This window comes from Protopterus annectens, chromosome 12.part0 (assembly GCF_019279795.1).
Source record: "Protopterus annectens isolate FY-2018-M chromosome 12.part0, PAN1.0, whole genome shotgun sequence".
Classification (NCBI taxonomy): Eukaryota; Metazoa; Chordata; order Ceratodontiformes; family Protopteridae; genus Protopterus; species Protopterus annectens.
In genome coordinates this window covers 1,370,237,720-1,370,264,625 of record NC_056746.1, presented here as the reverse complement: position 1 = coordinate 1,370,264,625, position 26,906 = coordinate 1,370,237,720, and positions in this window count along the sequence as shown.

The following is a 26,906-nucleotide window of genomic DNA, read 5'->3' as shown; positions in this document are numbered from 1 at the left end:
ATGCCCGAGTGGGGTATTGTGTCAAATGCCTTTGCGAGGACCAGATAGGCTGTGTGGACTACCTTCCCTTCATCTATGGACTTGGTGACTGTTTTGAAGAAGTCGACCAGGTTCAAAAGGCAGGATCTACCCTTGACGAAGCCAAATTGGGTAGGATCTAGTGTCTGTAGGTCCTCAATGTCTTTGTTTATGAGTTCCATGATGATCCTCTCCATAGCCTTGCATACTAGGCTAGTCAGGCTTATGGGGCGATAGTTTCCAGGGTCCGCAGAGGCCCCACCTTTGTGGAGTGGGACCACTGTTGCTGTACGCCATTCTTTGGGCACATATCCTGTAGTGAGGCTGAGACTGTACAGCAGTTTTACTTGAGGGATTAGTTCTTCTTGGAGTTCATGTAGGACGCAACCTGGGATGCCATCTGGTCCCATGAAAGCAGTGCTTTTTGCTTTGGAGAGGGCGGCCTTCACCTGAGCATCAGAGATGTTTGGGAGGCTGCACTCTGCCGGGATAGATACTTGCTCTTTTGGGGGGTGGAGAAGTTTGCACTGAACCTGTCTGCCAGGATATTGGCGATGTCTGTGGGTTCAGTGTATTTTTTTGTCGTTTAGAATCAACTCAGAACAAGTCTGGGAGTTGCATCCCAGGTTCCTAACATAACTGAAAAAAGCCTTATGATTGTCTTTAGTGTCCTGTGCAATTTTTCTCTTGAAGCTGGCCTTGGAGGATTTTATGAGGGATCGTAATTTTCTGCTAGTACTGATCAGAGATGCCTTCCCTTTTAGGGATTTTGCTCTATCATGTAGTAGCTTCCTCCTTCTGTTGTACAGTTTATTTATGGCTGGGGTCCACCAGACTGGATGTCTGCCTTTGGATGATTGGGTCTTGATTTTGTTTGGGATAGCATGATCCATGCATTACTGGAGATGTCCGTAGAATGCGTTTATATAGGATTCTGCAGTTTGGGCCGTAGTTTCTACTGGCCCTGGGGCCTTGAAGGATTCCACTTCAGTTTTGAGAAGTGTGAAGTTCACTTTTGAGAAGTTTTTCACTGTGGTTTTCTGGGCTGGGGGTGGGGTCGGGATGTGGATATCCAGTGAAATTAATTTATGGTCTGATCTTACCAATGAGGGATATACTTCAGGTACGGAGCATAGAGTCCCCATGTTGGTAATGATCAGGTCTAGTATGTTTTCCCCTCTTGTGGGAGTGGTGACTAGTTGTTCCATAGCATTTGAGTTTATAAATTCCAGGAACATTTGGGCTAAGGTGCTGGGGCTTGAGTAATGCTCGCAGTCTATGTTTGGGTAGTTGAAGTCACCCAATATAATGGTGTTTGGAGAGATCTTAGTGTTCTCCAATGTTTTCAGGAAAGGCGAGTGGGATTCTTGACTTTGAGAGGGTGGTCTGTAGGACGCTATAAACTGAAAAGCAGTCTTGCCCACTGTCAGTTGCACATGGATGGTCTCCGATACTTCGTGCACTGCCACTAACCTGGTGGTGTGGATATCCTTGATAAATATGGAAACTCCCCCTCCTTTTGTGGTTCGGTCTGGGTTTTGGGGCCGAAAAGCATGATATGAGGTATAACCTGGTAGTGCTGGGGTGCTCTCTGGACAGATATCGATGTTCTCCATACTGAGGAGAGCTTTGAGTGCATGCATCTTGAGGTTAAGACTTCTGGCGTTTAGCAACATTACCCTTAGTTTCTTATTCCTTGTGCTGTCTATGGAGGTGGGTTTGACTTTTGAGCCTTGCCTAAAAAAGGCACTATGGGGGTGGCAAGAGCCTTTGCCAATATCCGAAAGCCCAGGGGTGACAGGTGCAAGCCGTCCCTAGTGAAGCAACGTGGCTTGTCGAGCATGTCATCCCAGGCTGACAGACACTGGATCCCCTTTGAATGACACCAAAATTTTAGCCAATTGTTAAAATCGATCATTTTGTCTTTATACTGTGGCATCATTCTAGATGAGGGTAAGATGCTGCTCAAGGTCAGGGTCATACCAGCCTGGGCCCGTCATAAGGGACTTCACATCTCTCACTTCTATCTGCTCTGCACATCTCTGTACCTCTATTGCAGATAATGACCTTGTGTCAGACACCACCAAATTCTACTTAAAATAATCAAAACCAAAAAATACAAGAGACTGTTGACAATATCCTCATACCCCCAGGAACAGACAACCTAAACCCCTGGTTCATTCATTTATACCCCCCAGGAACAGACAACCTAAACCCCTGGTTCATTCATTTATACCCCCCAGGAACAGACAACCTAAACCCCTGGTTCATTCATTTAGCAAAAAAAATGCATTCTACCCACCCTTAAACACCTATACAACTTATGTCTCTCCAATATCACAGTGCCTTCAACTTTACAAATCACCAGAGTCAGTGAATCCCCAAAATAAAAACTGCTAACCAGACCAATAACTTTAGACTTTTCAGTCCAGCCAACCCTAGGAAAATTCTTAGAAAAAATTGTCAGAATAGTCTACACCTAGCTAGTTAATCAAAAGAAAACATACAGAATACACAATTAGTAATAGTACAGGTTTTGGTCTGGAAGCTGTACCATGGCTGTCCTATGCACCTTGTCAAACATTCTCATTAATAGAGATAAAGGACTATTAAATAGCACAATATTTGTTGACCTTTCAAAAGTCATTGACACAATCAATTGCCATCTCCTACTATACTCCCTAACCACTGCTGGCATAAATTCTGATATGGCCCTCTGATTTAAAAGATATTTCAGTTTTTCAGGTATAAATCGGATCCATATCCTCTACTCTGGCTCACACCTCCAGTGATGTCCTTCGAGGCTCAATACTTACTCCTGTTCTTTTCTCTTGACATCATCCTTTGGTACACCTGCCCTCTCCCAGTTCTACTGTACACAGATAGCATGGTCATTTACAGATCTGGTCCAGTACACAGATAGCATGGTCATTTACAGATCTGGCCCAGCATAAGCCATCATAAAACAACATCTTGAGACTCAACTGTCCTACCTGAATAACTGGATGAACAAGCACAGCCTAATACTAAAAACCAAACAAACAAAAAATGGTCTTCAGAAATCTGCAAAAAGTTTCCAAAATCTTCAATTCCTGTTCCAGCTCTACAATCAAAACCAACAGCTGGAAACAGTCCCGTACTACAGATGCCTTGGAATCTGGCTACAGCATACTCCTAACGTCCAGTATCACTTTAAAGTTACTAAAGACAAAGTTAATACATTACTCTTCTGGTCCAGGACATTTTCCACTTCCCCTCTTCAGTACCTAAAGTAACAATAGGAAAAGAGTCCTCCTCCCACAGCTTGAACATACCCCCCCCCCACTCACTGTTTCTGCTTCATAAATGTGCTGTGCTTTCCTACAAACTACCTCAAGACAACATTCGCTATTTCATTAAACAATATCCCAAGACAGAACACCACTGCCCACTTTTGCAAAAAAAAAAAAAAGCAGCAGGTAAAGTGTGATTAATCCCTTTTAATCCCCTTTAAGAGCTGTGTTTTTAATGTAATATCACTTATAGAGACAACTCTGCAGTCTGCATGGATTTCAGATACACCCCGGGATTCATGAACCTTGCGCCAGGCGCCAGCATGGCGTCAGCATTATAAAGCCAAATATGGCCACCGAGCGATTCAGGTATGAAGCAATCCCACGTGCACTATCGGCGCGCGGACCTCGCCCCCGGCGTAGGTATGCAAATCACACTGTGTGCGGTATTGCACCATGCAAATGAAGGCAAATAGCGATTCACGAAGTGGGGCATGCGTAGCGTAAGGGCACGGCAATGTAAACCGAAAAAAACGGTTTACATTTACCCAAACATGACCAAGGAGTAACGGAAGGCTGTCAACGTCAGGTATCATACAGGTGCAATATGCCAAAGGCGGAAGGCACCGAGAATGTCCAAAGAAAACATGCACAAACCGTAAATAATGACAAAAATGTCATGTACGTAGAAACCACAGCAGAACCCCCGGATATGTGTACAGAAGGTGCAAAGCAATGAAATAATATGACAATGTCCTAAAAGAGCTGTATAATACACATCAGCTGTACAACCACCACACACCATAGTATGTATGGAAAGCCTCAACCCCAGCGCAAGGGTTGTCAAGGAGTGGTGGCAGTGTTCGGCGCCGTAACCATGTATTAGTAGTCAATGCCATGCAAATGAGGCAGATAATAGTGAATCGCAAAGCTGGCACCGGTGTAAGGATGGAGCAAATGGCGCAGCGGTACTACACCGAGGAGTGGCCTACACGAGATACATGTCAATCGCAGAGGGGTGTGCCACTGTAGGAGGAAGCATATTGGAGGCCAGCAAACCTGGGCTGTACAATGCACATCACAGCAGCAGGACTGGCGTGTGAGGAAATAGATGCGCTGAGAGTACATAATGCGCGCACAGATGCATGTGCACGAGGATGACTATGTTCCCCAACCCAGTCATGTGACGGCCTCCCCGTCAACAACCACGGATATAGGAAGGTAATGTGGAGAATATGAGGAAATGCGGAAGCAGTGTAATTGGAGCCGTAATGAGCAATCAACACCAATCAATCCAGGAAGGGCAAGCGGCGGCCGACAACTCTGTATGCAGACTCCTGCATAACGGGAAAGGGAGGCATATGAATGCAAAGATAGTAGAGATTGTAGTAGAAATGCAAAGAACAAAGAACCGAAATAGCACAGCCAAGTACAGAGGTAGCATAACTGCGGCTGCAGATAAAATGCATCATATGCCATGTGCCTGCAGGATGCAGTAATGTAAGATGCAAAGCTAAGCCAATGCAGGCAACTGTAATGTAACACTAAAGGCAATACCGTTGCAGTTGCAACCGTAAAACACCGAAAATAATCCATGGATACGGCTGCACAGACACACCCAATAACATCACCGGGTATGCAGCACAACAGTATAAAGTGTGAATGCACACAACACACAGCATGATTTCCCAAACGCCACACCGTAGGGTGTAAACACACGGGGAACTTTTAATATGTATATGGTGGGTGCCGCCGTGGCCGTGATGCATAGGTATGTGGCAGAGACAGACGGAGTTGCGGAGGGCGGTGCCGACAACTACCGTAGGCCTCACAGGAGAAGGAGAGTGTTCAGACCAAGGGTGACCTACCAGGGGCTGCAAGACCTGGAGATAGTAGAGCGCTACAGGGTGGACAGGGACACGTTACAGCAAATAGTGGAGCTGTGCCGGCCACGCCTGAGAACAAGAGACAACAGAGGGAGCCCATCCCTGTGGACACAAAGGTATGTGTGAGCTTGCGAATACTGGCTACAGGTACCTTTCAAAGGCCAACCGGGGATATAATGGGTATCTCACAGGCATCAGCATCTAGGGTACTACACCAGTTCCTGGATGCCATGTTACGACATGCCCATGAGTATATAAACTTCCCCAGATCTCAGGAGGAGTTGGCTAGCAATATCGCCGCTTCCACCGTGTGGCACAATACCGGAGGTAGTGGGTGCGATCGACTGTGCACATAGAAATCAAGTCACCGCCCGGGAGCAGGGTAGACGCTACATAAACCGCAAGGGATACCCCTCCATCAATTGCCAGGTCGTGTGAAATGCGGGGGGCATTATCATGGTTGTGTGTGCTGGCAGCCCTGGAACCCTCCACGACTCCCATATCTGGCATGCCTCACAGCTGTATCAGGTATTAGCCAGGGGACATCACACAAGGTCACCTTGTGGGGGATGCTGGCTATGCACTGGAGCCGTGGCTGATGACACCCATCAGAAATGCACACACACACATGCAAGAACGCCATAATGAGGCACACGCACAAACCAGAATAATCATAGAGCGTGTGTTTGGGATGTTGAAATCATGGTTCCGGTGCTTGGATACATCCGGTGGAGCCTTGCAGTACTCTTCAGGCACATGTGCCCACATATTCATAGTATGTTGTATGCTACACAATATGATTCTGTGGAAACAGCTGCTGCAGGGACATAATGGTGTAGGGCCACCAAGCCCGCCACAACTGCCAAGGCAAGCACAGGCACAGGGCGTTCAGCACCATGAACATGCTGTGCCAGCCCCAGTAGGTAGACGGAGGCGTACCCAATATGCCTATGCCCTGGCAAAGAGGGAACGCATAGCACATACTTTGACAGTGTAGGCCCCATGGACTGACACCTCCTTACCTGCACACACAGTGAAATGGACGCCACACAAACATGTCCGCCCGTAATGTGTACCGTATGGCGGACCTATGTGTGACTCAACAAAGGCACCGCCCAAACACTGCACACCCAATATCCAGCAGAGCATGGAATGCCAACACCTCACCGCACGCTGGTTCTACAGCACACAGTGTAGCCGTATGCTGCCACTATCGCCGCAAGTCAACCACATATGTACTTATGTGCTTACACAGATCTGAAATAGATATCAGTACACATGTAGAAATATATATACGCATACACAGTTACAAAGTACAACAGGTTAATATGGAACCCAGGGATGCAAGTTCACAGATAAGTAAGGCGCGAAATCTCCACATAGTAAACATAGTCACCGACAACCCGATCATCCGGGAGGGTGGGCGAAGGTAACGCCAGCCATGGAAATGTCAACCTGCATCAATACATATCCGCGTGTCGGGATGATCACCAGTCCACGGTACAGTAACGGGATATGTGCGTGTCATATCCATAGGATATGAGTGCGGAGATACACGCCGCCGCCGGCGATGCGATAGCGTAGGTATTGTGTGCAACCGTCGGTCGGCGGCAAGCATACCAGTGAAGTGTCGTCATTATGAGGAGCGTACCTCATTTGGGGTCTAAAACAGTTCATGTTCCTCGCAGTTCCTCAAAGTTCCACATTGAAAATGTCTGTCAAACATCCATTGTTAGGAATGTATTTAAATGACATCCTGGTAAATAGAAATTAATCATAGTAATTCATTAAAGGTTCTTCATTGTAAGTAAATCAGCATATTTTAACCATCCTATGACCTACTTAGCTGAAGTTGTTACTATGCCATTAGTATGTGTTCCACATTATGCCCATTTGTTCCACATTACTAATGTGTGTGTTCCTCATTTTGGAAATAGAAGGTTGAGAGCCATGGCGGCAATATGTGTATGTGTGAGGTGAGGTTGTCGTGTGTTCCGCTGTGTGTGTGTAATGTGTGTGCCACTGTAAAATGTGTATGTAGGTGACATGTCACAGGCGGAGTGAAATAACATGCGTAGGCATACAGTACAGGAACTATAGGCGTATGTACAGCAGTACCCACAAAGTAGTACTGACATCTCCTCAGTGGCTATGCGTGGCGGCGTAAAAGCGATGCAAAGCGGAAATGTCCCAGAATCTACCACAGGGCCATAGCCAACAGGAGATGCAAAGGGCGCATGTACAAACCATGACCGTAGGTATGGCGCCATAAGGTAGACTCAACACGATCGTCGTCAGCGTTACACAGCATCAGGCATGTACGGCGAAAATCTGAATGTGCTATCCGGCACCGATCGTGAACACTTACGGTCCGTAAATACCGCTGTGTGTTCCACGACCGTTAAGTAAGTAAGCGGCACACGAATAGGAGGCTACCGGTAGCATACAGGCCGTCCCAAGTATAGGACCACAATCACCGTAACTATCAGTGACAAAATGCCAATGGATAGTAGGCACGGACGAACATCCGCAGATATATAACCGATGTGAAGGAGGAATACGTGCAGGAAGCACACATGCAGGCGATACCGACACCACACGACATCAACAAAACAAACATTCCCAGAACAACAGACAGGTAACCTGCAGCTCCCCAATCAGGGATGGAGCACACACACAAGCATATCTGGTATGTATAAATGCAAGACCCACACCCCATACCCGTCACCCACATCCGCAGATATACCCCATCGCACATATCAAAGGGATAACAGCTAAAACCGTAGCAAAAACATACAGGCAGTCAATGACAGCGGCATACCCGCAACAAGCCGCGTGGGAAACACTAGCAGCAGCTGATGCATCCTTGCATCCGTTGTGTACAGGAATATAACAGCTATGTTACACATCTGAATGCACAATGCCATCGACAGACGCCGCCAGGACACGGACACCCACATGTCAAACAGAATACCATACCCAACACACACAATCCACGGCTAACACCACAGCGTAATGTACCTGACACCACACATAGCGTATGCAGTCACACAAACATTATACAATACATACCATCCCCACGAAGGTAGTGCAAATAACTAACGGCCACATGAGGAATGAACCATGGCCTAGTTTCCGAATGTAACGTCTGAATGGAGGAGGATCACCCGTGATATGCGCACAAGTACACACCGAGGGACAGCTATTTGCGTGATGAACCCACGCCTCAGGTGACGAATAAAGGAAGACTCCCTGGATATTCAAACCGTATGTTCTACCGAACACAAACTATCGAAGAAAATACTGAGAGGAAGATATTGACGAATACAGAAGCGAAGGCGGAAAGGTATGTGAACCCACGAGATGGGGAAATGGATGTTTTAACCCCCATGATTAAATCACCAGAGCCAGTGAATCCTCAAATAAAACTAAGCAACTAGACCAATAACTTAGGATCTTTTCAGTCCAGCCAACCCCAGGAAAATTCTAGAAAAATCTGTCAGAATAGCTCCACACCTAGCTAGTTAACTGCAAAGAAAAACATACAGAAATCATTACACTAGTAATAGTAACAGGTTTTGGTCTGAAGCAATGGCTGTCCTATGCACCTTGTCAAACATTCTACTAATAGAGATAGACTATTAAATAGCACACAATATTTGCTGGACCTTTCAAAAAGTCATTGATTACAATCAATTGCCATTCCTAATTATACTCCTAACTACTGCTGGCATACAATTTGATATGGCCTCGATTTAAAAGATATTTCAGCTTGTAGGCAAATCGATCTGCCATCCTACCGGCCTTCCACACCTCCAGTGGATCGTCTCGAGGTTTAATATTTTATCGCTTTGTTCTTTTTGATGATCATCTTGTATACTCTGCCCTCTCCCAGTTCTACTGTACACAGATATAATGGCTCATTTACAGATCTGGTCCAGTACAGATACAGGCATGGTCATTTGGTGACATTCAAGCTCCATAAGCCATCATAAAACAAGCACTTTGAGACTCAATCCGTCCTACCTGAAATAACTGGATGAACAAGCATTGCTTCAATACTAAAAACCAAACAAACAAAATGGTCTTCAGAAATCGCAAAGTTTCCAAAATCTTCAATCTCTGTTCCAGCTCTACAATCAAAACCAACAGCTGGAAACAGTCCCGCATCAGCATGCCTTGGAATCTGGCTACAGCATAATTCTAACGTCCAGTATCACTTTAAAGTTACTCAAAGACGTTAATACATTACTCTTTCTGGTCCATATATGACATTTCCACTTCCCTTCAGTACCCTAAAGTAACAATAGGGAAGAGTCCTCCCGCCAGCTTCGAACATCATTACCCCCCACCTCACGTTTCTGCTTCCATAAATGTGCTGCAGTCTTCACAAACCACCCTTCAAGACAACATTCGCTATTCTACTAAACAGTTGTCCCAAGACGAACACCACTCGCCCACTCTTTGTACAGTAAAGTGTGATTAATCCCTTTAATCCCCTTTAAGAGCTGTGTTTTGGCCGTAATATCACCTTTATAGAGACAAATCGCAGTCTGGTATGGATTTCAGATACACCCGATTCATGAACCTTATACCAGGCCAGCATGGCCAGCATTATAAAGCCAAATATGGCATTACCGAAATATTCAGGTATGAAGCCAACTGCGGCACTATCGGCGCGTTGACCTGCGCCGGCCTACGAGGCTGCAACCATCCGTGCTGTATTGCACCATGCAATGAAGGCAAATAGCTGATTCTGTCGGCGTAACATGCTGAAGGTGAGCAGACGGCAATGTAAACCAAAAAACGGTTTACATTTACCCGTTACGACCAAGGAGAACGGCTGTTAATGCCAGGCATCATACAGGTGCAATATGCCAAAGGCGTACAACAGAATGTCCAAAGAAAACAGGCCATCCGTAAATAATGACAAAATGCCGCGGTACGTAGAAACCACAGCAGAACCCCGGATATGTGTACAGAAGGTAAAGCAATGAAATAATATGACAATGTCCTAAAAGACGTATAATACATCGAAGTGTACAACCACCACCACACCAGGTGCGGTGAAGCCCCAACCCAGCCGCTAAGGTCAAGGAGTGGTGGCAGTGTTCAGCGCCAGAATCCATGTATTAGTAGTCAGTCGCCGCAAATGAGGTAGATAATAGTGAATCGCAGTTTGCACCGCGGCGATGATAAATGGCTGTGCTGCAATACAATCAGGAGGCCTACACGAGATAGCGTACGTCAATCGCGAGAGTGCCGCACCAGGATGAAGCGATATTGATGTGCAAACCAGCTGTACAATGCACATCACAGCAGGATCTGATGCAGGAGGAAGCCGATTGAGAGATATTATTAATGGCGCTACGAGATGCATTACGTGCACGAGGATGATTCAGGTTCCCAACCCACCATGCGACGCCTCCCGGCCAACAACCAATGGAGGATATAGTGAAGGTACGTGGAGAATATGAGGAAAAGGGCTGCGTAATTCGAGCCGTATCAGAGCAATCAAACACCAACCAATCCAGAAGGCAAACGGCGGCAGCCGACATCCTGGTATGCAGACTCCCTACACGGAAAGGGGAGGCGAACGATAGTAGGGGATGTAGAACAAAGAACAAAGAACCGAAACAGCACAGCCGCTGCCAGAGGGTAGCATAACTAAGGGTTGCAGATAAATGCACGCGGCAGGCCTGCAGATGGCGCACGGTGATGCGCCGCTTCAATGCAGGCAACTGTAATAACACTAGCGGCAATACCGCAGTTGCAACCGTGAAACAATCGGAAAATAATCCATGGATACCGGGCTGCACAGACACACCCACAACATCACCGGCAATAACAGCATAAAGTGTGAAATGCAATGTTACAAACACACAGCATGATTTCCAAACGCCTACACCGCAGGGTGCAAACACGTAACATGTATATGTAGGTACGCCGCGGGTCAAAATGGATGCATGGTATAGAGATATGACGGAGCTGCTGAGGATCTAAAATAACCACCGAGGGCCCCATATGAGAAGGAGAGGTTCCAGACCAAGGGTGACCTAACCAGGGCCGCAAGACCTGAGATAGGTAGATTAAGTAGGGTGGACAGGGACTACTACAGCAAATAGTGGAGCTGTGTCACACCTGAGAACAAGAGACAACAGAGGGGAGCCCATCCCGTGACACAAAGGCCGTGTGAGCTAATATCGGCTACAGGGTAACCTTTCAAAGCGCCAACCGGGGATATGGTGGCTGCATTCAGCGGCATCAGCATCTAGGTACTACAATTAAACCCGGATGCCATGTTACCACATGCCCATATGGTTATAACTTCCAGATCTCAGGAGGAGTTGGTTAGCAATATGCGCCGCTTCCACCGTGGCACACCGAGGTAGGTAAACATCGACTGTACGACATAGATAAGTCACGCCGGGAGCAGGGTAGACGCTACATAAAACCGCAAGGGATAATCTCCACTGGTCGCCAGGTCGTACGCGCAGGGTAATTATCATGGATGTGTGCGGTAGCCCCAAGCTTCCACGCACTTATATCTGGTATGCCTACAGCTGTATCAGGTATTCGCCAGGTATCACACAAGGTCACCTTTGTGGGATGCCATGTACTTGAAGGCGCTGACATACCCATCAGGAATAACAATACATGCAAGAACGCTTATAATGAGGCACGACAAACGGAAATAACTACAGAGCTGCGGTGTTTGGATGTTGAAACTGGCGGTTCCGGCGTTTGATATCCGTGGAGCCTGCGGTAGTACTTTTCAGGCATTACGTGCCCATATTCATAGTATGTTGTATGCGCGAATGCGATTCTGTGGAAACAGCTGCTGCAGGGACATATTAGGGCTACCTGGCTCCGCCGCCAACCGCTGGAGCAAGCATTAAGGTACAGGGCTGTTTCAGCACTATGAATATGCTGCTAGCCCCAGTAGGTAGATCGAGGCGCATCTATAATATGCCTATGCCCTGGCAAAGAGGAACGACAGCACATACTTTGACAGTGTAGGCCCCATGACTGAGACAATTCCTCCTTACCTGGGCAAATATTGCGAAATGGACGCTACCAATAAACATGTCCGCCTTCGTGAATGTGTACCGGTATGGCCGGACCTATGTGTGACTTCCAACAAAATCTCAAAGTCAATTTCGCACACCTAATAGCCAGCAGAGTATGGAATGCTAACACTCACCGCGACGCTGGTTCTATTAACACCATGAAATGATGCCGCCACTATCGCCGCAAGTCAATTCGCGATATGTACTTATGTGCATACACAGATACGAAATAGATATTGTTACGTAGAAATATATGCACGACATACACAGATATAGCACAACAGGTTAATATGGAACCCAGGGATGCAAGTTCAGATAAGTAAGACGGTAAATTCCACAGTAAAACATAGTGACCGACAAAACTCCGCATCATCCGGGAGGGTGGCGAGCATGGTAACGCCAGCCATGGAAATGTCAACTCGCATCATCACATATCCGCTTGTCGGATGATCACCAGTCCACGGTACAGTAACGGATATGTTAGCTGCATCCATAGGATATGAGGCTGAGATACGTCAGTCACCGCTTACGCGCTAACGAGGGTATTGTGTGCAAACCGTCGGTGCGAAAGCCGCAAGCATACCAGTGAAGGTAATAATAAGGAGGAACGCACTTCATTTTAGTCTAAACAGTTCATGTTCCTCGAGTTCCTCAAAGTTCCATTGAAATATTCATCCATTGCTGTTCGCATGAACGACATCCTGGTAACAGGAACAATCATTAAAGTAATTCATTAGTTGTCTTTCATAATAAGTAAATCAGCATATTTTAACCATCCTATGACCTACTTAGCTGAAGTTGTTACGAGCATTAGTATGTGTTCCACATTATGCCCATTTGTTCCATTACTACTACCGTGTTCCATTTTGGAAATAGAAGTTGAGAGCCATGGCGGTAATATGTGTACAATGTGAGGAGGTTGTCGTGCAGGTTCCGCTTCGTAAATTGCAAAAAGCAATTCGTAAAACGTATGTAGGTGACATGTCACAGGCGGAGGGAAATGAACATGCTTAGGCATACAGTACAGGAACTATAGGCTGCATGTACAGCAGCAATTCAATAAAGCGCAGTAATTGACATCTCCTCAGTGGCTATACGCTGCGGCTTAATGCGAAAACGATGCAAAGCGGAAATGTCCCAGACCGTACCAGTTGTTAAAGCCAACAGGGAGATGCAAAGGACGATGTTCATGACCGTAGGTATGGCTGCCATGCGTAGAGACTCAACACGATACGCCGCCAACGCCGTTAATTTGCGGCATGTAATGCTAAAATAATTTAATCGCTATCCCGCACCGATCGTGAACAACACTTACGGTCCCGTAAATACCGCTTGCGTTCCACGACCATGCAAGCTTAAGCCGCACAATAATAGGAGGCCACCGTAGCATACAGGTCAGTCCGGCATATAGGACCAATAATCACCGAACTATCAGTGACAAACGCTACGGATAGAAAATGGACGAACATCCGCATATATAACCGATGTGAATGAGGAATACGCGCAGAAGTAATAAATACGCAGGCGATAACGACACCACACGACATCAACAAACAACATTCCCAGAACAACAGACAGGTAACCTGCAGCTCCCCAATCAGGGCGGAGCACACAATACGTTATACTCGTAGTATGTATAAATGCAAGACCCACACCCCATACCCGTCACCACATCCCATAAATTTAACGCATATCAAAGGGATACAGCTAAAAACCGTGAGCAAAAACATTATTGCGGCAGTCAATGACAGCTTAATAACGCGAACAAGTCACAAGGGGAAACACTAGCAGCAGCTGATGAATCCTTGCATCCGCTGTATTGTTGAACATAATACTATGCGTTACACATCTGAATGCACAAATTACTGACAGACGCCAGACACGGATAATCTACATGTCAAAACAGAATACTCATACCCAACACACACAATCCATCGCCACACCATTGTGAAGAATGTACCTGACACCACACACATAGCTGCATGCAGTCACTAATAAACATTATACAATACAGATACCATCCCCTACCTACAGTAGTGAATAACTAACGCCACATGAGGAATGAACCATGGCCTAGCTTCCGGCAACGCATTAACGGAGGAGGATCACCAGTGATAGCGATAAGTACAACAATCGAGGAACAGCTACGCTTTTGATGAATCCACACTACCAGGTGATCTACTTAACAAAAGGAAGACTCCTGATATTCAAACCGCATGTCGCAATAACACAAACGCTTATCGAAAGAAAATACTGAGAGGGAAGATATTGATCAATACCAAGCCTGAAAGGCGTCGAACCCACGAAGATGTACTGATGTGTAACGCATGACGTGATGACTAATCTGCACTGTATGTGAACGATGTGTGTAAGTAAAGATACCTGTCCATTAGGCAGAGAGGGTGAAAGGTGGTCGCGTAACGTTAAGCTCGAGCACTAACGACCGCGATAACGCAGTAACAGCAGTGGACAACATGTACAATATTACCGCATAAATCGGGTCCATAGGGATTCCAAACACAGAACAATCGCCACCAATTCACCGGCGTTGCCAGTGGATATCATCACCGAAGCCCCACAGCAGGATAGGCCAGCGTATGCATAGTCACATAATAACATGCGCATGGGCAGCACCGGTCGATGTCATATATGGAATGTACAACATGCACGATCCCACGCAGTAGGTGACTGCGTCAATTGGTGTGTACGCAAAGCCGTCGCGATGGATATGTTCAGAAATCATGGACAGTATCACAGGCATAGTAATAATGCATGATGGAGGGACAATATGTACATAAACAAGATATGTATGGTCATTCGCAATATTAAGGACAACAGTAGCAGAACAGGTTCCAATGGAGGAACAGCGGGCAACCATGTCCAACGCCCGCAGCAGGCAGCAATGTGTGCCACAATGATGTCCGGCAGGGTCAGGTAAACACATGCGCACGTACATTGTCACCTCCCATGGTAGCGTCCACACTGAATGGCAGAGAATGGATGTCAACCGTATGCCCTATACAGTACTCCGCCTGTGGTGGTACTCCATGAGAGCCTGCGTCACCCTACCAGCAAGGAGCTATCATGAATGAGATATACAGTGTGCCCCTGTGATGTGCACAGACCTTGCGTCCCACAGCACAACCAGTCCGTGGATGTCAAATACTGCAGACAATCTCGGCTGAGCAATGTGGCATGTGTGCACACATGCAGGATCGCCCTCACCCTGCCCACTGCAAACCATGAGTACTACATCAGTACTCATGCGGAGCGAAACATGGCCCAGAGCAGATTACACCCTGTAAGTTAGTGGCATGCAGGTGAGTACAGATGCAGTTACATGGACTGTTTATCAGACAGCAAACTGGTCTGAGCTGGCAGAGATCATGGCATTGACTATACTGAGACATGTAACGCTAACCATTGTGTATGGTACACCACACATGTGTTATTAACACTGCCCGTACATGTATGGCACAGGCACAAGGGCACCCAAGGTATCAGCTAGACATACTATCCATAAAACAGCGTATCCCAACATGTACCCATGGTGGAATATGGCAAACCACAGCACAACAGTATGTGTACATCAACCATGTACAATGATATGCATGTATAGGACAGCATCCATGGATTACACACTGCATGACCGTCACTATGCAAAGGTGATGTGCATGCACTATGTGCATAACTGATGCAATGATATCTACATGATATATCTGCTACACTGACACCCGTATGGTTGTTGAAAGGTCATGAGAGGATGAGCTTGTAGAATGCTGCCATAGCGGATGAGGCATGGACAATACTGTGTGACAGCAGGGTGGCATCGTGATAAATACTGGAGTATGAGGCCACATGTCTGAGGACTGCACGTCACACGCCCTGACTTGTTGTAGTTAGCATGATATGCCGTACCACTGTGTGACCTGTACAGGAGGGTAATACGGCGAACATCCCCGGAAAGACATAGGGTACGCGAAGTGATGCTGGGATGTGTACATTGGCAAATAGCACAGCGTGGAATGGTAAAGATGGACTACGTTGATGTGATACCCTGCGGCCAATCTCTAACCACCCATGCAATAGTATGACAGGCCAGTATGGAGCGGCTATTAAGGCACAAAATTGCCGGGGTAAAGGCATGCAGGTAGTCAACATGCATGTGGCGTCAAGATGGCCTGGCGCCATACTGATCGAGCTCCAATATGGGTGTACAAATGCAGCCCCCATACGGGCCGCAGTACCACCCATGTAGTATATGTGGAATAAATACAACGCATATGAATGGGTTAGCGTCAATGCAGTGCTGCTGCAGAGATACATGTAACAGCCAGGTTGGCGGATACAACAACCATAGCCATTGAGGTGATATTGACTAAAGTTCTGATAACATGCATGGCAGTAACATATGTATGTCCACAGGGTTAATACAATGTCCAGCCATGACGGGAACTCCAGTATAGAGCAATTGTTGGTAGGTACCATTGGCAGCGAAGCGCCAACATTCAGGCAGCAATGCCTGCATGACTGTAGAGCTGCATTGAAGGGACAGTTGCAACAGCAGGAGATACCACCACACTGCGTGAGGTTCACTGCAATGTTCGGCAGTCAGCGTGGTAAAGGTCACGTGGTGTGGCGGTGATGCACTATTATGCATTTAATAATTCATGACTGTCAAGTGATTGGTGCGTGAACACTATAATCACGGCAACAGCCTGGTAATATGCCCGGTTATGTGCATGGAATGGTGAATACCAATGGCTGCCTGGTGAAAAGCCGCCAGCGCCCACCATGTCTCTGCATGGTCCCTACCTGGTAAAATGAAGAGAAGGTTAATGTGATCAGTGCTGGTTATGCACGAGGACTGTCCATCAGACAGCGCCGCGCCATCAACTCCTGTCAGTGGGATGTCAGCCAAAGGTTACCCACGGGGAGGGCGTACCATGCATGCTGCTGCTATGGTTGTGGTTTAGGGCTAGCAGGGATGAGAAGCATGGATGTTCAGCAAATAGAGGGGATGTGGTAGCATATATCAATACGGAGGTTTGGTGCAGGGCAGTGTAGGTACGGTGTCGGTAATGTCACCCAGCTATGCGACTTTCGCATGGCTGCTACGTGTGGGTACATGGAGTCCATAATTAGGAAGGGCTTGGTTGCTGTCAATACATGGTGCAGCAACTTCAGGTGCACGGCGTATGCCAACATCATTCAGCATGTAACCTGTGGTACAGCGTATTCACTGTCATCGCCGCCAACGTGCCAGCACGCTTTAAACATGGGTATCATCTGAACATGGATTACCTATGATGCAAAATGGTTCCAGAAACATAATACATGTGGTGGTAAATCACTGCGTGGGGAACCAATTCACCGGCAGGCTGCAAGTCCAGGTAATGCGCCGGGAGGCATGATCTGTGTACAATCTGGACTGGCAGGTTCGTAGCATGGAGGCAGGTCCCAGGGCACTGCAGATACCGACATGTGTGCTGGGTAATTGCGTGCGCAGTGCTTAAAACAGCATGCGGGAGGTGAAGCATTGTCACACATCACCGCATGCTTTGTGCCTCTACCTGTGGCAGTCCGCCGGAGACAGAGATGACAATCACTTATTGCGTTATACAGTTACGAAGATGTACATGTGGCTGCAACACTCCAGGCTAGACGTCCTCACTGGCGGCCCGCCGTGCCACGGTAGGCTTTGAACACGCTATCAGATCTGGACGTTAATTACGTACTCGCATAACCACAGCATGACCATAGTCAACAGTCCCAGTGATTGGTGAGAAATAATGTACTCATCCCCTGGCACTATTCCGATACTGACGACCTGGCTATAACCTGAGGGTTATTGACCACCACATTGAGCCATCGAACACATGTCCCAGTCCATGCGGGCCGCATAAATATCATCACAGGGGCGGTCACAATAGCAGGTGGCAAGCGGCGCATCAACGGCACCAGGTGATGCGTATCGCGCATTACGTCGGTTTGAAGTTACCAGCCGGTTCCACTACTAAGTTCAAACATATCAGTACCCATGCATACCGGTTACATGATGCATGAACTGCACTGTCACCACTACAGGCCATCCGACACAGGTGTTGTGACAGGTGCAACCTATGCTTGCAATATGATTAACCGCTGTTGTAGGTACGCGCTATGCATACCAGTGATATATGCAGGTCATACAGACATACCTCGCATTAACAGCAGTTCATGCAGGAATGTCCATTACGTGGACTCCATGCGCTGCCATGCGTGAATGTAGGTGTGTTGTGAATGTTACACATCCAGAAGACACCATCTGGTGCGAAATCATGTATTGTCAACACCAGGTAATATCACATCCACAGCAGTCAGGAAACCAGTTCTGACACGTACGTCACCCTCGGATTCCGTGACATATGCGCACATTTTACGAACACCTCCCACCGTCAGCGTAAAGCTGGCTACATGATGGCCGGAATGTGCTGTGAGAAATGCACAATAAATGCTGGTATTCACGAAGCACCTGAATCAGACAGCACGCCTATGTCAGCCATGTAACCATGCACAACAAATGACCACGAACAGAGAGACAAACACGCATTGATTATTACGGAACATGTGCACATGACAACCCCAATGATTATAAGGCAATATAACGTATTTAGCCAATTGTCAATCTGGCGTCCATAGCATGATGCAGATAACATACCCACAGGCAGTACCCATGTGATGGCATTGTCAGGTAATACGTCACAGTAGCTGCCAAGCAGATTAATACGTCCTGCATAGCCGGCCGCGTAGGCAGTTGTGGCATGTGATCACGTGGATTACGCCCGCAGCCAAATGACCGGCGTCCTTACAGGATGTGCTATGTGTGTACCACATGCGACGGCTGACAACAAGCTGTGATGTACCGCCGTCAAAATGTACCTGCGTGACATTGGTTCGTGATGGGTAAAGGCGATATAGGGTATCGCATTGCATGCCCACAAGCCCCACAGGGTGCATAGCCCGAACATTGCCACTTCATTACGGAGGTGGGATGATAAGCAACCCACAGATAGATATTACGGAGGTAAGCCCACAACCACACAGTATCGGGTGTTCCACCACGCACATGAGCATCTGATATTAGTGTTACAGCTGTACAGGGTATTGCATGCATTACAGTTCAGCAACATCCCTGTGCATCCCACCACCATCTCGTGATCCCATGACCCAACCAAATGCAGATTAAGGAGATGCGCAATGTTAATAATTGCCAGATGCCCACCAGAACATATTTACCGCAGAAGATAGCAGCACAGCAGGTGCGCCACGCAGTCAAACATGTAATGCGCTGAACCACACCACGTCCAGGCTGGGCGCCACAGATGGACGGCATGCATCTGCATGTATGGCTGAATGTTCCCGCATAGTTGCACACCGCTGTGAACAAATAATGATGAACTGCCATATGTGAGGAAGGCCACAATGGATGGTTTGGATCGACGCATACCATCATCACTGACCCTATGCGAAACATCCCTGTCCCCATTACGGATACCTATGCTGCGCCCAACACCACATCTACAGAGGAGGACGCGGTGAAAGCGCAGCAGCAGACATGGGGGTGGCAGCAGGCACTGACGTACATTATTACGTGGTACCCACATCAGCGCAGGCAACCATCCGCGTGCGCATGGATAGCCGCGTCCACACAGCACCTCGCATCAATATCCCAGCACATAGCACCTGCCTGCTGTTGCGTATGCATGGATGCGTGCGGATACCTGCATGCACTTCAGACACACCCTCGCGCTGTTTTCGCAGCCATTACCTGCTTGAGGCCAGCATCCGCCAACTTACGGCGATAGATGTTGAACGTCCACACATAGCAATGACATATGGAAATGGGCAGCCACCCCGCCAATATCGTGAAACCCCAGGTAGGATCGCAAACCCAGCGCCATGTATGTGGCATACCACATACCACATGCATGACCCGCCCGCTAGCCGCATGAGCCATCACAGTCCCACATGGCAATGACAAAAGCAACGCTCACCATCGTACCACACAGCAGTAATTGGGTATGATGCACCCTGTGGCGTCACAGGCGCTGTGTGATGCCTGAATAATGTGTGTGTTAATGCCATGCATGCATTCCGTCCTGCTAATGCAAGTCATGGTTACACATCAGCCCCATGTCCATATCATTATTACGTGCAACACAGGTGAGCTGTGGCGTTGTCCACCCGCATTAGTGCTGTGCGGGATGTACATGGCACAACACATGCAGCGGCATCCATGTGTTAGGCGCCACCGCTGATGTTCACAATGGCCACAGACGGATGCGTACCGACATTACACACACGTCCAGGTGAACATCAGCACCGGGCGCCACATAAAGACCTATGCCAGCGGATAATGGACACAGGTGCAGCCAGGCACACATGTCCACAGTACAATAACATCTACATGGTACGCAGGTACAGTGCGACGGGGCGGCAAACAGATGATGCGACAGCCCACCGTTCACCGGTGCGGTATCAACACATCTGGCTGTGTCACCGCCACGATGCCTCCACAGATTACTGTGCAGATGTCAGACGTCAATACGCAGCAATGTATTTCCAACAGTAAGCCAGCACAGCAGTGTAAATGTGACCTGCCACCATCATTATGTCTTACAGATAATGCCACGCTCCCGCTTCCGCTTCAGCTCTTACAGGAGGAGGAGGCAGCCATCCCATACCGCACAACCGTATGATGTCTTATCAGTCAGTGCCAAGCAGCAGGCACAGGAACGACAGGGAGATGTGGGAGGAGATGCATGGGGAGGGTGAACAGCCTGGGCGCCACAACTCATTTATCAGCAGATCCGCAGGCACCGCATTGCATCTGATCCGCATGCAGCGACAGCGCGTTTTCCCGTAATCGCCAGACAAACAACGTGGGATTATAGGGCCACCAACCCAGCTCCCCACTCCAGCCACGGAGGAGCTCCTGGCTGTCTGGGGACAATCACGGAATAACACGCAGAAACCTATGCATCCATCGTGGAGGTGGGTGTCTCCGAACTATGAGCTTGGAGCTGCATGCTGGTAAGTCAGGGATGCATGTTTGTATGATAAGTGACGGGTGTCATAATAAACACATAATATAGCAATACATGCTGCATATATTGCGGACGATACCTGGTGCATGCTATGTTGTGTTAGCAGACATGCATAGCATGTTAACTCACAGATGCATGATGTGATGCACACTGCTGACCGTATGAGTAATGATAATGTATACCTTTGCGTCATCCCTTTACAGGCACGGGCCTGGCATGCCGCAAACACAAGCGGTCTAAGCCGTGGTATGCAAGTCTGTTGCTGGTATGATGGCGGCGTACTGATTATCTCCATGCGTCCAGGCATGATATGCACACCTGTGCGCCCCAGTCACGGTATTGCACCCACCCACACACACACCACCCATGCGTACAGCAGATACCAATCGCGAAGCGATGGTAAGCGACACCACTTAACGGCTGGTGGAAAGGCTGCATTCAGCTGGCGTGCATACAAATGCGGGTGGGTCGCACAATGGTTTATTGCGTAGTGGCGCATCGGCATGCCTCTGCAGTATGCATATTACAGTACCACATAGTGAGTCAGATCTTGCCAGAGCACAGGTGTTACCAATGGATCGGCGTTCGCACGGTAAACATATTGTGACATGGCACATGCCATGTCCTATGCACGGGATGTCTGGCTGCAAATAGCTCAATAATTATGACATGACCTATGCATTCCATATAGCAGACATCCACACTGTCTGCATATCTGTAGGGAATGTAACACTATTAATTGCGCGGTTGTATGTCAAGCATGGCCACCACAGGGCCATGTGCACGCGTCCAATTCACACACAATTGTCAATGACCCAGAGACAAGGCTGCTACCGATACTACAGGCATGTTGCCACAGTACACATCCACAGTGGGTAGTCACCGTTGCACCTGTAATAATAACATAGTGGCCTAATACTGTAGTGGCCCCTGGACATCCGATGTAGTACACCACTGACATGGAATGCCTCCGCCACTTCACAGGTGCTCCAATATCCACCACATTAATGCGGGTTGCTGAGCGGATGAACCGAATTTCACAGACATGGCAATGTATCGGGGTCCAGGTCACGATCATTAGAAACATAATCCGTGGTCCATTGCGGCACAGGTCGCACTCCACACCGTACAGCTATGTACACAGCCTACACCAACCGCGACCTGCACACAGACATCCCTGTTACCCATACATTGTATCTGTAGACTGTACATAACATCAACTACGATTGAGCCACAGATGTGCCACGCAGGACACCATCATCACATGTCCGTTACGATTGCCGCTACGTATGCAGTACACATGATAGTCGGCAGACATGCTACTGTCAACACAATCTGCATACGGTGTATCAATACATGCATGCAAACTACCAGAATGTGTACTACGCCTACCAAAAGACACCTACCTGTTGTACTGTTCCTCTAACGCAGGTGGCAGTGCATACCGCCACCAGGAAATGTCTGCTCTACATCTTCACTGAAGTCTGTGGTGCGACTGCCTACGCCACCCGCATTTATCACATGCCGATATCCAGTGTGTGTGTGTGTGTGTGTGTGTGTGTGTGTATTGTAACCGGACGGTATGCCTTTGTATTGACAGGTGCTGTAGGTGAGTTCCTCCTGCGTTCATCTGATGCTAGGTAACCTTAATAGATATGAAGCAGATGACCATGTGCATGAGGCAGGCAAGGTCGTCACAGGCACACACTGTGCTATTGAGAATGACGCACACTTATGTCCCTTCCATCCCTGAACACGGTTCGATGCCTAATACATACCCCAACACCGCTGCCCATAGATGACGTCAGCTCAAATGCCGCCTCTTGCTTTCGCAACTGAAAGTGAAACGTATGGCTGCAGAAGGTGGGCAAGCACACGATGTTGCCAGTGTAATGACTGGCGCAGCGCCACGCAGGCATGCGGCAGGTGCTGCTCGAGGGGAGCATCAGCTAGACATACACCTGCCGCAGCCATAACCAGACGATACCCAGACTGTAATGGCGGCGCAGGCATCGCAATGTAAGGGTGAAACCAGGAAGCAGAGGCTGCAGAGGTCTGCAATCCATTCCTTGAATAATAACATCCAGGCATTACGGTATCGCCCACAGCATCTTCGTCGATGTTCTGATAGAGATTGCGAGATGGCTGGTATCCTCGACGAGGCATGGCCATCCTGAGCCGCTGTCCGCAAGCAGGAACACCAGGTAGGGTATACAGGGCACGTAAGACAGCAACACCACTTCTGGTGCAGGTCACGCAGGCGCGGCCACCCCATGCCCACCCACCCAGTGCTGGTAGCAGCAGCAGCAGCTGCTACACCGCACTGCATACCAGGACAGAGCAGGCTGACGCGGGATCGTGGGCCCTGGATCGCCCTTCCGGCGTAACGCTTCCAGCCGGACATGTGATTACTCCGAGAGGATCGCCCAAAATACACCCGTCAGCCCGCAGCGAATTTCAGGCAGGCACGGTCACTTCGCTGGCAGGCCGACACAGCAGCCGTACCCGCATCAGCCAGTCTGGGGCCGCTAAGCATACCTGCAGGTTAATTACACATGACTGAACTGCATACACAAACCCACACAGCAAACATGACTGTAGGGCCCACCACACCCATTACGCAATGTGGCCACAGACATGCCCAGTCAATGCACAGGCCCTCACACACACACATGATGTCATCCATTACAGCCTATGCCTGTGGCAATAACACATCACCCCGGTGCATAGCGATGAAGTCTCTGCCGATAATCAGGAGCTGACAACAGTGCATGGCGCAAACATATTCTGATGCACAGGCCGGACAAGACAGTGAGAGGTGCATGTGATACCTGTGTCCTCAAAGATATGTGATGCGTAAGGTTGTGGTGTGTGCATGGCTGGTGACAGGTGGTATGTGATGTGGGTTGTGCAATTGACATCATGCAGCAGACATACCTGCTGCAGGACAGGTGCAGACTACTGATCTGTGCACACAGTATGTGGTGGTTACGGTAGCACTACGTTGGTTCAGTTAACCCGGCTGGACAATGATGGCGTACTTGCATGTGCCTGCTAATGGGGAGCATTGTAATACTTCAATTATCGCCAGAAGGCCGGGCACTCCACAGCATGTCTGGCAACATCAGCAATAGCACAGGTACCAAAGACCTCGGGCATGGACCCCATAGAACATAGGCCATTACGTACATAACAGGGTATGTGCCCCACGACATGTGTGATCTAGCATGACTGTGTATTAAGCAACACTTCTCAGGATGGGGTATTACATCCATCAGTCCCCAGTCCTCATTCAGCACTGACACACAGAGGATGCCTGGCGATAACTATATCCACACATCCACACGCCATTATTATTCCTGGATCGAAGGCAGCCGCGCCTTCTTCACACAGCTGGCACTCCTCTACTGCAGCCAGGGGGTCTCCGGCCGTTGACCCTGTTCCCAGCACGCTAATTCATCTTGTGGTGATGTGTGACAGCCGCTTCTGTGCCCGCGGTTTGCCTGGGATTTGTGGGAAGTGGAATTGGCGCCCATGTCACCCAGGCCGGGGACATGGTCATGGTATGCCAGGCACAGATCACCACAGAGCAGATAAAAGGTGAAGGTTTATACGTGGGAGTCCCCTTGGTCGCAGCTTGTGACATGTCTCAGCACCGCCATCCCCTGGTAATGTTTATGTCCTTCCGAAATGCAGGCATCAGGTTAGCTAAGCAGCCAGATGTGCCAATGCACGCAGTCATTGCTCTGGTGGTGATGTGTACAGGGGTACAATGAACACCCCTGATGTCGATGCTGCATTCCTCTCAGACCAGGGAGGCCAGGTGGAATCGTCTTCACACCTACATTGCCATTGTGTGTGCTGACAGATGTTAATGACAGGTGGTCAGAGCCATTTCCATGAACATCCACTGGAATGAGCCACACCACATGTGACATTGCCACGAACATGTCCTTCACACTGCAGGTCTTACAATCTCTGGCATGTAGTAGCAGGCCATGGCTCTGGCACTGCCATCCATGTCTATGACGCTCCCAGGTGGATGTCCGTGTCACATGGGGTGTTGGCATGGTGGCTAAAAAGAGTCATCTGCATGTCCTTTGTTCGCCACAATCCCCCCATGATTGCATGCACATTGGAAGGCCTGACATGGCAGGGGGCCCAGACTGAGCCCTGTGGGCCTCCCACTGAGACCAGATAGAGTGCATTACATGCCAGGAACACCAACCCTGTGGTGTGACCTCCAACCTTCTGGAGAAGCCATCAGACATGTCCCCACATGTACAAGCAGGAGTCTTCCATGAGTCCCATGTGTAAGCCTAAACGCCTCCCCACCAGGCTTTGGTACTGTGGCAAACCCATGTATCCCCATCAATGGCCCGCAGACCACTCCAGACAGGACGAAAGAGAGGCAATGGAGGCGGATCCGCCTGACTATGTTTGCTGTAGTCTGCATTGGCTGTAATAATCGGGCTGTTCGTATCCATGGGCACCTGTATGACCTCCTACAGTTTCTGGCAGACAAGGCTTGCTGCCGGATAGGGTGTATTGGGTTCCGTTGTGTCCATAAGAGCACCACCCTGGCATAGTAGACCACAGATGCCATATATGCCATCCATCGTGACATAGCCCATAGTAAGGCCACCGACATGAGTAACGCATGTGCGGGCCGAGGCCGGCCCCTCAATGAGGATGGTGAACATCATTGTTAGGTACACCATCGGAAACACTGAAATGTGTCAACCGCCAGAGATATGGATCACCCAGCCATAAGGAGATGTTTCCAGGCTTAATTCCGGTGGATGGATGGCGTCCCTCTTGGGGGAGGGTGGGATGTATGTACGGAACATGTCCGCTGGTCGCGTATCAATGTTCAGGTGCAGGACCGCTTGTACCATTCTGACCATTTCCAGCCAAGTCTGTGTGCCCCCAACCAGTACCCTACCATAAGCAGGAGCAGTCTTTGGTGAGTTGTTTCAGTATCGTACTCCCAGCGTCAGATGACATGTATCGCATGGTGATGCCGCCATGAATGGGAGATATTTTGGTATTTACTACGGTTGCAATAATTCAACCAATACGTTGAAGGCCGCATTAACCACTACACCATGTGCCTACCTGTGGTGGACAAGGTCCTGATGTTATCGCCGCTCGTTCGTTGCGCATTACGCATGTGTGTGCCCGTATAACGCATCTGCTGGGCGGCCGCATTCAATCGTCCAACACCGGCATTGAGTGGACTTTGTAGGGCACCACACCGGTCGATGATGTGTGTGGTTTGTTGTGAGATATCATCACTTAGGTCCCCATGCCGGTAAGTTGGTTACAGATATTTTGACAACGTTATCCACTATACGGCCTGGTACCGAGGGCCGTAAGATCCTGGTAAAGGCATATCCACCCATGCGATGAGCAGAACGTCAGACATCCCCCCATGGCATGGTGCGCATTGTTTATCAGCGGCCAGGTGCGAGAACACCCAGACCGCGGCGAGTGTGCTGTGCCATGGCTAATGTTCCCCAGCGTCTATGCATGGGCGGTCTAAGGTCACCCAATACGGTGCGTTGTTAA